General features: G+C 42.9%; 1 long non-coding RNA gene across 1 annotated transcript; it reads right to left on the reverse strand.

The window, feature by feature from the left end:
- Window positions 1–218: 218 nt before the first annotated feature.
- Window positions 219–1,659, reverse strand: LOC104851799. Its single transcript, XR_777292.1, has 3 exons — window positions 1,546–1,659; window positions 719–880; window positions 219–616 (listed from the first exon to the last, which is right to left on the reverse strand). It is a non-coding gene; the product is annotated as an uncharacterized LOC104851799 (long non-coding RNA).
- Between the last annotated feature and the right edge of the window lie 8,797 nt (window positions 1,660–10,456).

A 10,456-nucleotide genomic window follows, 5' to 3' on the forward strand; every position in this document is an offset into this window, starting at 1 on the left:
TGGTTTCCCACTTTCCTAAAAGTGAACTCTAAACTTCTTAGAGGACATGGAAAATGTGATAGACTCTGAAATGGGCGTGGGACTCATAAAATAACTACCATTCATTATTTAGGAGAAGTCAGCTTTCATTTAGGTTTTAGATGGGGTGCTTGGAAAAAAAGCACCCACTTATTTGAACACTAAGATGTTAATTGATAAAAGCAACAAATGTTTCTCGAATTGTATTTATGCGGGCCACAGTATTGGTGCTGGGTCTTCAATGTGGGATCAGACTCAGCTGCTCTCTTGGGGTGGACAAAACACTGGAAATGACCAGCAGGCAGTGAGGCCACCACAGAATGTGGGAGTGGCATCCAATGGTGACCCTGGAGTTGGTCTCATCTCCCCAGCTTCGTGCAGTCGGGGACATTCCCCTGAGCAAGACAGAGCTTTACAAGACAGAAGTGTGTGGAGGACATGAGGAGGAAAACATATGTGAAGACACTGAGAAGAGAAAACATTGTGTATCACGACTGAAGACCAAACAAGAGACGGTCGGCTCCCTCCTTCCTCCCCAGGCTGAGGACTCCTTGAGCCCATTTCTGACTTAGCTCTTCAGTGCCACCCTGGCAGGTCGCTATGGAAAGAAGTGAAAGAAATGAAAGGCATATTGAAGAAAGCTGTGGGGATCTTGAATGTAGCAGATGTTATTGGTATCTGAACAACCAAGATGGCCTACTTCATATTTCATCTAAATCAGTTGGGCAGCATTGTCCTTCCAAGGCCTCAGAGAACGGTGTGGAAGACTTCCGTAAGATTCCTGAGATCTGTGGAGTTCAGCCAACCATTTCACAACCTTGATCCTAGTTGATGTCCACAACTAGGGAAGATAGCCTTCCTTCTGGACAGAGGATTGGAGGTAAGTCTGAGGCAGTCCCACTCCAATCCTGGTCCATATGGAGTCTTTGGGGTGACTGTGTCAGCCTCCCCTCTTATGCTGTGAGCTCTCTGAGCCTGCAAGAAGGGCATCTACACTCTTCACAGCTAAGCCCAGAGACCTTCGCTGGAGCCAGTTACCCCACTTGGCAGCTGTGTTTGTGTGAGCCTGGGGCAAATAATTAAACCTCCCTGTGTTTTAAATCCTTTCTCTGTCAAAGGCAAAAACAATACGAAATTCATTCAAAGCCCAGTTTTAAATCCCCTAGTGGCCCCAAACCAAGATGGAGGCCCTCGCTTTCCTCCTTTCCTTCCATCACCCTCCCGCTATCTTGGAGAGGGTTCCTACTAATTTGGAAGCAGTTGTGGAGGACCCTGCTCTCTCGACTTCCAGTACCTAAAACATGAACGTTCATGAGCTTCCTGGGGACTGTCCACTATCTCCATCATCAGCTTGAACATCTCTCCCAAGCCCTGGGGATCTCATTTCTCTCTACCACCCTCTCTGTCTTCCCAAGTCTTTATCTGGTTTGGGACTCACCCACCTCACTTCCCCCTTCCTTTTCCGGAGCCGTAGGGGCCCTTCGGCATGTCTGCATCTGCCTCCAGCCCATAACTCCTCACTATTACCTCGGAACTTCTGACAAGAGCTCCTCCTCAGGACTCATTAACTCCGCTTCCCCGTTAATTCATTAGCACCCGGAGCCCCAGCGATGATCTTTCTCTTGCTCCCGCAGTCTCTACCCTTACAAATTTCGTCTCTGAGATTTCTCTCACATTCCGTTTATTGTGACATCATTTATGAAGTTCTCCCTCGACAGGAGAGCAGTCAAAAATAACTATAGATCATTTTAAATTGCTCCGGTTGGTAACTCTACATTTTAAGAATATCAAGGCGAAAAAGTGTCTGATGACAGGGCACCACGTGGCTAAGGGGCTGACAGAGTCATCGCATCCCCAGATGCTACTGTACACCAGTTAGCTGCTTCTCGGGCCTATCTGAAGCAATGGGTGTCAGGTCAGTAATTAGACTCTTGCAGACAAACTGGAAGTGCCACCTGATCTCTTCTGAACACGGCCATCACTCCCATGAATGCCAAGTCCAATATGAAACACACCATCGCCATCCTCTCCCTGCTCGGCTGCCAGAATTTCCCAGGGACGTCTCCCGCCTCACTCCCACGCAAGTTAATGAAGTCAGTCCTTCCCCCGCATGTCAAAGAGCCCGCTCCGGGGATGGCAGTACACTGGTGCCCGCCGATAACGACAACACCCAGCGGCAGCCTCCGCTCTGCTGTTTGATTCTCCTCTTCGGATGGGAGCCTGCCTGACACATTCACACTCGGGGCTGCTGCTTTGTGCTCATTTCTTTGTTCCATTTCCAAGGGTGGTTGGCTCCTTGGAATAGTGCAAAGGGCACAAGAGCCTGGGGCCAGGCCTCAAGATCCATGGGTGACATTAACATCTGACGCCGGCTAGGTGTGTCCTTATTCCTCCTCCTAGACCAGGGATCTGGGGAAGGAAGAGTACATGGGCTCAGACACCAGCACGGCATGCAGGGAATGTACCTGCTCCTTTCTCAGGTTCAGAGTCACAGGGACAGCAGCAGCAGGTCCTGGTCTGCACGAGCCATCTCTGGGACAAGAGGATGACGAACTCCCATCTGAAGGAGGAAAGGTGATCGGCTGATCTAGGGGGCCGTGAAGCCAAGGGTCTGCAGGGCCAGGACTCCAGACTAGGATGAGAGAAGTTAGGGAGAAAAGCCACAGGCCAGTTTGTCTATTCAAGCTGGACCTTCCTTCTCTCTGTAGTGAGCATCTGGTTTTCTTCTGGGAGGATTCTCTCTCCTCTCTCAGTCCCTAGGCTTCTGGTGAGCCCCAGCTCCCACACTCCTGGGCTAGGTGTGGCCCTCACCTGGTCCTGCGGAGAAAGAATGAAAATTATCAATGAAAGAGGCTGGCTTTCTGTTGACTTCGCAGAGATCATTTAAGCAGCTCTGTGAAGCCAGAGTGTGGCTCAGGAAAGACAGACCCTGAAAATAAAGCCAGGGCAGATTTGAGGCAGGGAAAGATGCACCCGGGAAGTGTGCTGGCTGCCCCAGCACTGGGATGTGGCAGCTTCAGGCAGCCTCCCTCATGGACAGCAGGGCAGCCCCACAGACTCCCAGTCCTGGTCCTGGTCAGGCCCTACCAAAAGGTTCCCAAAATCTATAGGCTAGGCCAAAAATGATTGTGGGCCCCACAGCAAAGAAGGAGCATGGTGACCCAGACTACAGCTTAAAACAAGGAGCTGGGATTTGATCCTGCTGCCCACAGTGTCAGGGTCTTCAAAAGTCTCCCAGACAGGCAGGCTGTGTAGATGGACCACCCTCCTGGTTGCGGGCAGACACCGATTCCCTATGCACATTGACAGCTGACTCGGGGACTATGGAGAGGTCACTTCCTTCATTTGACCTTGGCTCTTCTCCACCTGTAAAATAAAGAGGCAGGACCATTTGGACTGGTGTGTGTGTGTGTGTGTGTGTGGTTACTGGAGACTGGACCTAGGGCCTTCACACTAGCTATATCCCCAGCATCATCCCCCATTTTTGAGATAGCATCTCACTAAGTTGCCCGGGCCGGGCTGGAACTTGTAATCTTCCTGCCTCAGCCTCTCAGAGTACCCACTTGTTCCTTACAAACTCTCCTACCCCATAAAAGCTAGTTTCTCCCCCATCCAGTCCCACTAGGCAGAAGATATGACACCCAGGATCTTCAAGGTCCCAGAATAGTTTCCTGGGACCACAATAAAATTATTTGAGAACAAGAAGTCTGGCTTTATTCCCATTCCTGGAATCTTCCAGCTTTCTCTCATCTTGCAGTTTATCTCCCACACGGCTGTCAGAAAAAGATTTCTGAAACACCAGTTAGACTTTATGGTGTCTTTGGCTTAAGTTCTCAGTGCTACCAAATAAATTGAGTCCTATGGAAGACCATGCCTAGCCAAAAATAATACTGTATTTGTAGGGTACAAAGTCAGATGACCCTATCTGCTGGCAACTTGGAACTTTATGAAGCTCTCATCATAATGCCTTTTTATAGTCTTTAAAACAAACGTATACTTAGCATCTATAAATGCTACGTAATATGACTTCTTGTGGTGCGAATTTTATTACCCTATTTTTATTTAATGTTTCTATAAAATCAGTGGAGAAGCAAAGAAGGCAGAAAGACAGGCTACGTATGTGTGAGGATGTGGGTCTACATGCTGGTGCTCTCTTCTTTTTTTACTAAGACATCTGTGCCTCAATTCAATCCTGCACTGAATATGCTCCGCTGACTCAAGCCGTTAACAGTCCCGGGAGAGAGAAGTTGCTCGACCTTTCTAGACGGCTGGAAAGTCGAGTCAAGCCTAATGTGGTAAAGCGGCCTCCTGACATCTGTAACCACTGGCCACGAGTCTGGGCCCCCAAAGCCCTGCATCTCAGGGGAAGCCCCACGTGGAACAGCCTCAACCCAGGGTCAGGGTCACCAGGAAGACAGGTCCCCTCTTTAATCATGACATCTTTCAAAGAGCACCCTATCAATGTCAGCTTTCTCACAATTTGGAATGACTTCGTGATTTCATGTTATGTAAACACCAGCTTTTCAAGTCTCCTGCCGGAAACATTTTCTGGGCAGTTCTGTCTGCACCAGGCTTGGGGTACAGGGAGAAGCTTTGTAAGGGAGATGGAAACTCAAAACATACCTGCCAGAGGCAGGACCACACAGACGATTTCCACAGGGTGTGGCAAGCCCAGGAACCAAGGCACCACAAAGGGCCACCAGAGCTCAGGTTGAAAACACAATTTCAGAATGGGAAAAAGATGGGTGAAAGAATGAGGAAATTGAGTTTGGAGATCATGCGACTTGCTACGTTGAATTTATGCAGAATCTCAACTGTGTCTCATTAGTTTGCACGACTGAGACTATCCATCATCTATTCGAAGATTTCTGATGGTCATGTGGAAATAGACACTCTAGCCTTGTTTTGAGAAGATAAAAACTTTTGAAAATCAGTTTCAGTAAACACAAAAGATGAAACTGCTGTCTGACAGCATTACTGACCACGCCAACAGGGCTGGGAGTGAAACGCAGACCTTGGCAGAGAGCTGCCCTTGGAAGGGCAGAGACAAATACATAGCAAGGTTGGAGACTGCGTTCTCATGCTTCTCCTGAGGGTCATCAACAAAGCCAGAGGCAGACACAGCAAGAAGAGGAGCAGGGCCAGGAGAGGTGCTGCAAGGAGGGAGGGAATTCACAGACCAAAAGAATATGTGGATTTCCAGTGTGGTTCTTCCTTTTGTTTTGTGTGTGAGTGCTGTGGTTTAAAGGATGTTGTGGTCAAATTTCCAAGGTTTTGAAGTTGGTTCTGGCACAAAACATGGGAACTTGGCTAGACCAAATACTTATGCCAGTACTACAGCTATATGTGTACCCCTCAAAAGGCTCTCTTTTAACCCAAAAATCTCTTACCAATTTCTGTGAAAGACTGATTAAGAATAGATACTGATAACAAGTGATCCAGGGAGAAGAACGGAACTGACTGATGGAAAAGGAGACCACTGGAGTTATTAAAACAGACACTGAGAAAGAAGCACTATGAACAGGGCAGGGAGGACAGAAGAATAGTAGTAGGGTTTGCTGAAATTGCAACTGAAGCAAAATTTTGTTTTTAGATCTAACATTAACATCTACAGAAAAAATGGTGGGCCAGTAGGGAATTAAACTCAGTCTGATCTGAATGCAAGCTCTGTGATTTACCATCCTGTCCCCTCACCTTTTAGATGCTCTTTTTTCTCATTCCTGCTTGGTAAGGTGAGGTTCATAGGCCTCATCAGAGATGGCTGTTATTTGGATTACAGTTGAAGTAACCCAAGACCTGGCCAGGTACCTAGACTACTAAGGGGATTTGGTCTTCTACAGTCAGTATCATCTTTGCTATGCTGAAGCTTTTTTTGCCAAAATTTATTTGGACAACCCATCAATACTGATCTTCTAATCCCTTGGCTACAGAACCAAATTCTAAGCTTCAATTGTCATCTCTTTTATCAATTAAAGTGGAGATGCAGAGGCCTTGGATTATCACCTTTCTTGATCTGAAAATTTCAGGAATTGTTCACTTGAAGATGGCAAAGAAAATGAAACCGTACTACCAACTATCTCAAACCATATAGACTGTGCCTGTCATGTTCAGTTTTTCAGCAGTGAAGCCAATGGTTCTTTAAGATTCGAAGGCTTTGTATAAAATATAGGAGAGGTGAGTGATGCCTTTGCAGAAATCCCATGTAAGAACACAGATTGCCTGCAGAAGTGTGGGCTGTGGGGGTCATCCTGTCACTGTCTCTGAGCCCATGACTAGGCAGGAAGGCCGGGGGAGCTCTGCAAGAAGAAAAGGCAGGGAATTTAAGGTGCTGGCACAGTGGACCTGTGGTCTTGCCCTTGGCCACAGCATCATCTCAAGTGTTAAAAACTGAGGCAAAGAATAATAGGTATCTCCCAAATTCAAAGACCCCATTGAAGAAACGGGCATCTGAAATGAACAGACACTCCTCTGATGAAAAAGTACAAATGGCTAATATAACCACGAAAAAAATGTTCAACATCACTGGCCATTCCATCTGAGAAATGAAAATTAAATCAACACTGAAATTCTATCTCACTCTAGAGAGAGTGGCTGATATCAAGAAATCAAACAATAACAAATGCTTGAGAAGCGACAAGGGAAAAGGAACCCTTCTATGCTGTCAGTGTGAACAAGTACAACCACTATGGCAATCAGTTTGGAGACTCCTCAAGAATCAAAAAGATAGAAATTCCACTTGACCTAGCTATTCCTCTAGCTAAGACCTCTAGGTGTCTTCCCAAAAGAGTGGAAGACATACTATTACAATGATACATGCACACTCATGTTTACAGCAGCACAATTCATAATAGCTAAATCTTGAAAGCAGCCTAACTGTCCAGCAGTGGATGAATGGATAAAGAAAATGTGCTATTTACACACAATAGAGCACTACTTTGCCATAAAGAAAGATAAACTTGAGTCATTTGTAGGAAATGGATGAACCTTGAGACTAAAATGTTCAGTGAAGTAAATCAGACATAAAGCTTAAATATGGCATAGGTTCTATTATATGAGAAGCCCAAATTATAAACAAAAAGCAAAATAAAAGCCATATAATAGGAAGTAGAAAAATAGATCTTTCTCAAATGGAAAGGGAAATCAAGGGGAAGGAACAGGGATGAAAAAAGTATTAAAAAGTGTTATGTACATATGCCAGTCCCCGTGAGGGATATAATCATTATATACTGCAAAGATGTACTAATAAAAAATAAAAATTGAAAAAGGAAAGAAAATAGAAGCTATATGAAGAGGAAATAGGTATGTATATGTTTACTGTAGGAGTAAATATTCATGTTGATGGAAAAAGAAGAAAATTATGCCTAGCTTTGAAATTTTTCACTCTATAAAGGAATTCAAGGAAGACATACAGTGGTCAAAGAAGAAATGATCAGACATAAAAAGAGTTAATAATCTATAAGATACAGAAATGAAAATGAGGACAACGTTACAGATAAAAGTCATTTATAGACAAGAAAAACTGATGAACATAACATAGAACAAAGAGACTTGGTGAATAAACATGAAGAAATCATATAAAATAGAAAAACAAAGAATAAGGATCACATTAAAGATAACTCATCAAACTCTTCAACGAAATTGAAAGAGAAGCAATACTCCCAAAGTTATTCCTGGAAGCAAGTATTACCCTGATACCAAAACCAAAGAAAGATCTGATCAAAAAAGGCCAGTCTCTCTAAGGAACCCAAATGCAAAAGTCCTCAAGAAGATACTGGCAAATAGAATGCAGCAAATCATCAGCAAGATTATACACCATGACCAAGTAGGATTCATCCAGGGATGTAGGGATGATTCAACACATAGAAATCAATAAATGTAATTCACCACATCAACAGAGCCAAGGACAAAAATCACATCATCATCATCATTTCAATAGACTCAAAATGATATTTGACAAAGTCCAACACCCACTCATGATAAAAACCCTACAGAAAATTGAAATAGTCTTTATCTCCATCTGATGAAAGCCATCTGTGACAAACCAACAACCAACATCATACTGAATGGACTAAAACTGAGAGCTTTCACTCTAAAGTCAGGAACAAGATAAGGATGTCCATTAGCACCACTCCTATTCAGTATAGTTCTAGAAACATTAGCCAGAGCAATTAAACAAGAGAAAGAAATAAAAGGAATAAAGATAGGAAAGGAAGAAGTTAGGCTACCATTATTTTCAGATGACATGATATTCTACATAGTAGATCCCAAAACCTCCACTAAAATACTTTTTTTTTTGTACCAGGGATCTAACTCTAGTCCTTGCACATGTGAGGCAGGCAGCAGAACCACTGAGCTAAATCCCTGGCCCCACTAAAAGACTTTTAATAACGAAATTTAGTCATGTCACTGAATACAAAGTCAACATTCAAAAATCAATAGCATTCTTGTACATAAATAACAAACTTACCAAAAGAAAAACTAGAGAAACCACACCTTTCACAATAGCATCAGGAAAAATGAAATACTTAGGAATTAATCTAACAAAGGAAGTAAAAGATCTTTACAATGAAAACTATAATACTCTGGAAAAGAAGATCAATGACGATAGCATAAAATGGAAGGATATCCTTTGCTTGTGGTAGAACCAATGTAGTAAAATTGGCCATTCTTCCAAAATCTTTATACAGATTTCATGCAAACCTAATCAAAATACCAATAGCATACCTCACAGAACTAAGGAAAACATCCCTAAAATTCATTTGAAACCAGAAGAGACCTAGAACAGCAAAAGTAATTCTTAGGCAACAAAGACAAGGCAGAAGGTATCACAATGCCTGACTTGAAATTACACTACAGAGCTATTGTGTTAAAACCAGCATGGTACTGGCAAAAAAAAAAATAGACCCCCCAGACCCAAGGATAATTCGAACAGATTAGAAGATGCAGAAACAACTCCAAACACACTCAGCCACCTCATCTTTGACAAAGGGTCAAAGACAACCTCTTTCATAAATAATGCTGGAAAAACTGGCTGTCCACATGCCAAAGACTAAAACTAGTACCATGTCTCACACCATGCACTAAACTAAAATCTAAATATTAAAACAGAAACATTAAATTTGCTGGAAGAGAGAATAGGTAGAACTTTGAACACACAGGTGCAGGCAAAAACTTTATGAATGAAACCTCAATCGCATGAGAAATATTACAAAGAATCAAAACTGGAATTTTATCTTAGTAAAAAGCTTTTGCACAGCTAAAGAAACCACCAGCAGTGTGAAAAGACAACCAATAGAGTAGGAAAAAAATTTTTTTCAGTGGCTCCTCAGACAAAGGCTAATATCTAGAATATAAAAAAAAAACACTGAAAAAAATCAAAACCACCAAATTTAAAGACCCTACCCAAAAATGGGCACCTGAGATAAATACACACTTCTCAGATGAAGAAGTAGAAACAACAAATACATTTATGAAAAATTTTCAACATCACTGGTCATTCAAGAGGTGCAAAGCTGGGCGTGGTGGCCCACACCTGTAATCCCAGCACGTGGGAGGCTGAGGCAGGAGGATCACTGTGAGTTCGAGACCAGCCTGGGCTACATAGTTCCAGATCAGTCTCAACTATATAGTGAGACCACTATGTCTCAAAAAATAAGAGAGAGAGAGAGAGAGAGAGAGAGAGAGGCAAATTAAAACAACACTGAGATTCCACCTCACCACAGAAAGAATGGCTACTATCAAGAAATCAACCAAAAACAAGTTTTGGTGGGTTTGTGGGGGAAAAGGAACCATTCTCCACTATTGGTGGGAATGTAGACTGGTGCAACCACTGTGGAAGTCAGTCCTCAAAAGACTAGGACTAGAGGTCCCATTTCACCCAGCTATCCCCCTTCTTGGTATCTTCCTGAAAGGGTTGAAGGCATCACACTACAGTGATATATGCACTCATGTTTATAGTAGTATGGTTTTTAATAGCTAATCTTGGAAACAGCCCAAATGCTCATCAACTGATGAATGGATAAAAAAGATGTGGGTTTTTTTAATACAATGGAGTACTACTCAGCCATAAAGAAGGATAAACTGGGACATTTCTAGTAAATGGATGCACCTTGAGCTCATACTCTTAAGTCAAATAAATTGGACACACATGTGAAAATATTGTATTGTTTCTCTGGTGTAAGAAACTGAAAGTGTAAATAAAGACCAGATTGTATAATAGATAATGTGAAATAGAAAGAAAATGTTCAAATGAGATGGGGCAATAGGGAGATGAGGGGGGGAAGGAAGAAAAAGAAAATAAAAAAGAGATAAGAAAGATAAAATGGAAGCACCACTTTTATAAATAAGGAAGGAAGAGAAGAAGGGTTGAAAGGAGAAACGGAGAATGGGAAAAATAAGAATCAAGATATATCATGTGCAGGTACAAATTCCATATAAT

The sequence above is a fragment of the Fukomys damarensis genome, unplaced genomic scaffold (genome assembly GCF_012274545.1).
Source record: "Fukomys damarensis isolate Sample0158 unplaced genomic scaffold, DMR_v1.0_HiC HiC_scaffold_21, whole genome shotgun sequence".
In the NCBI taxonomy this organism is placed as follows: Eukaryota; Metazoa; Chordata; class Mammalia; order Rodentia; family Bathyergidae; genus Fukomys; species Fukomys damarensis.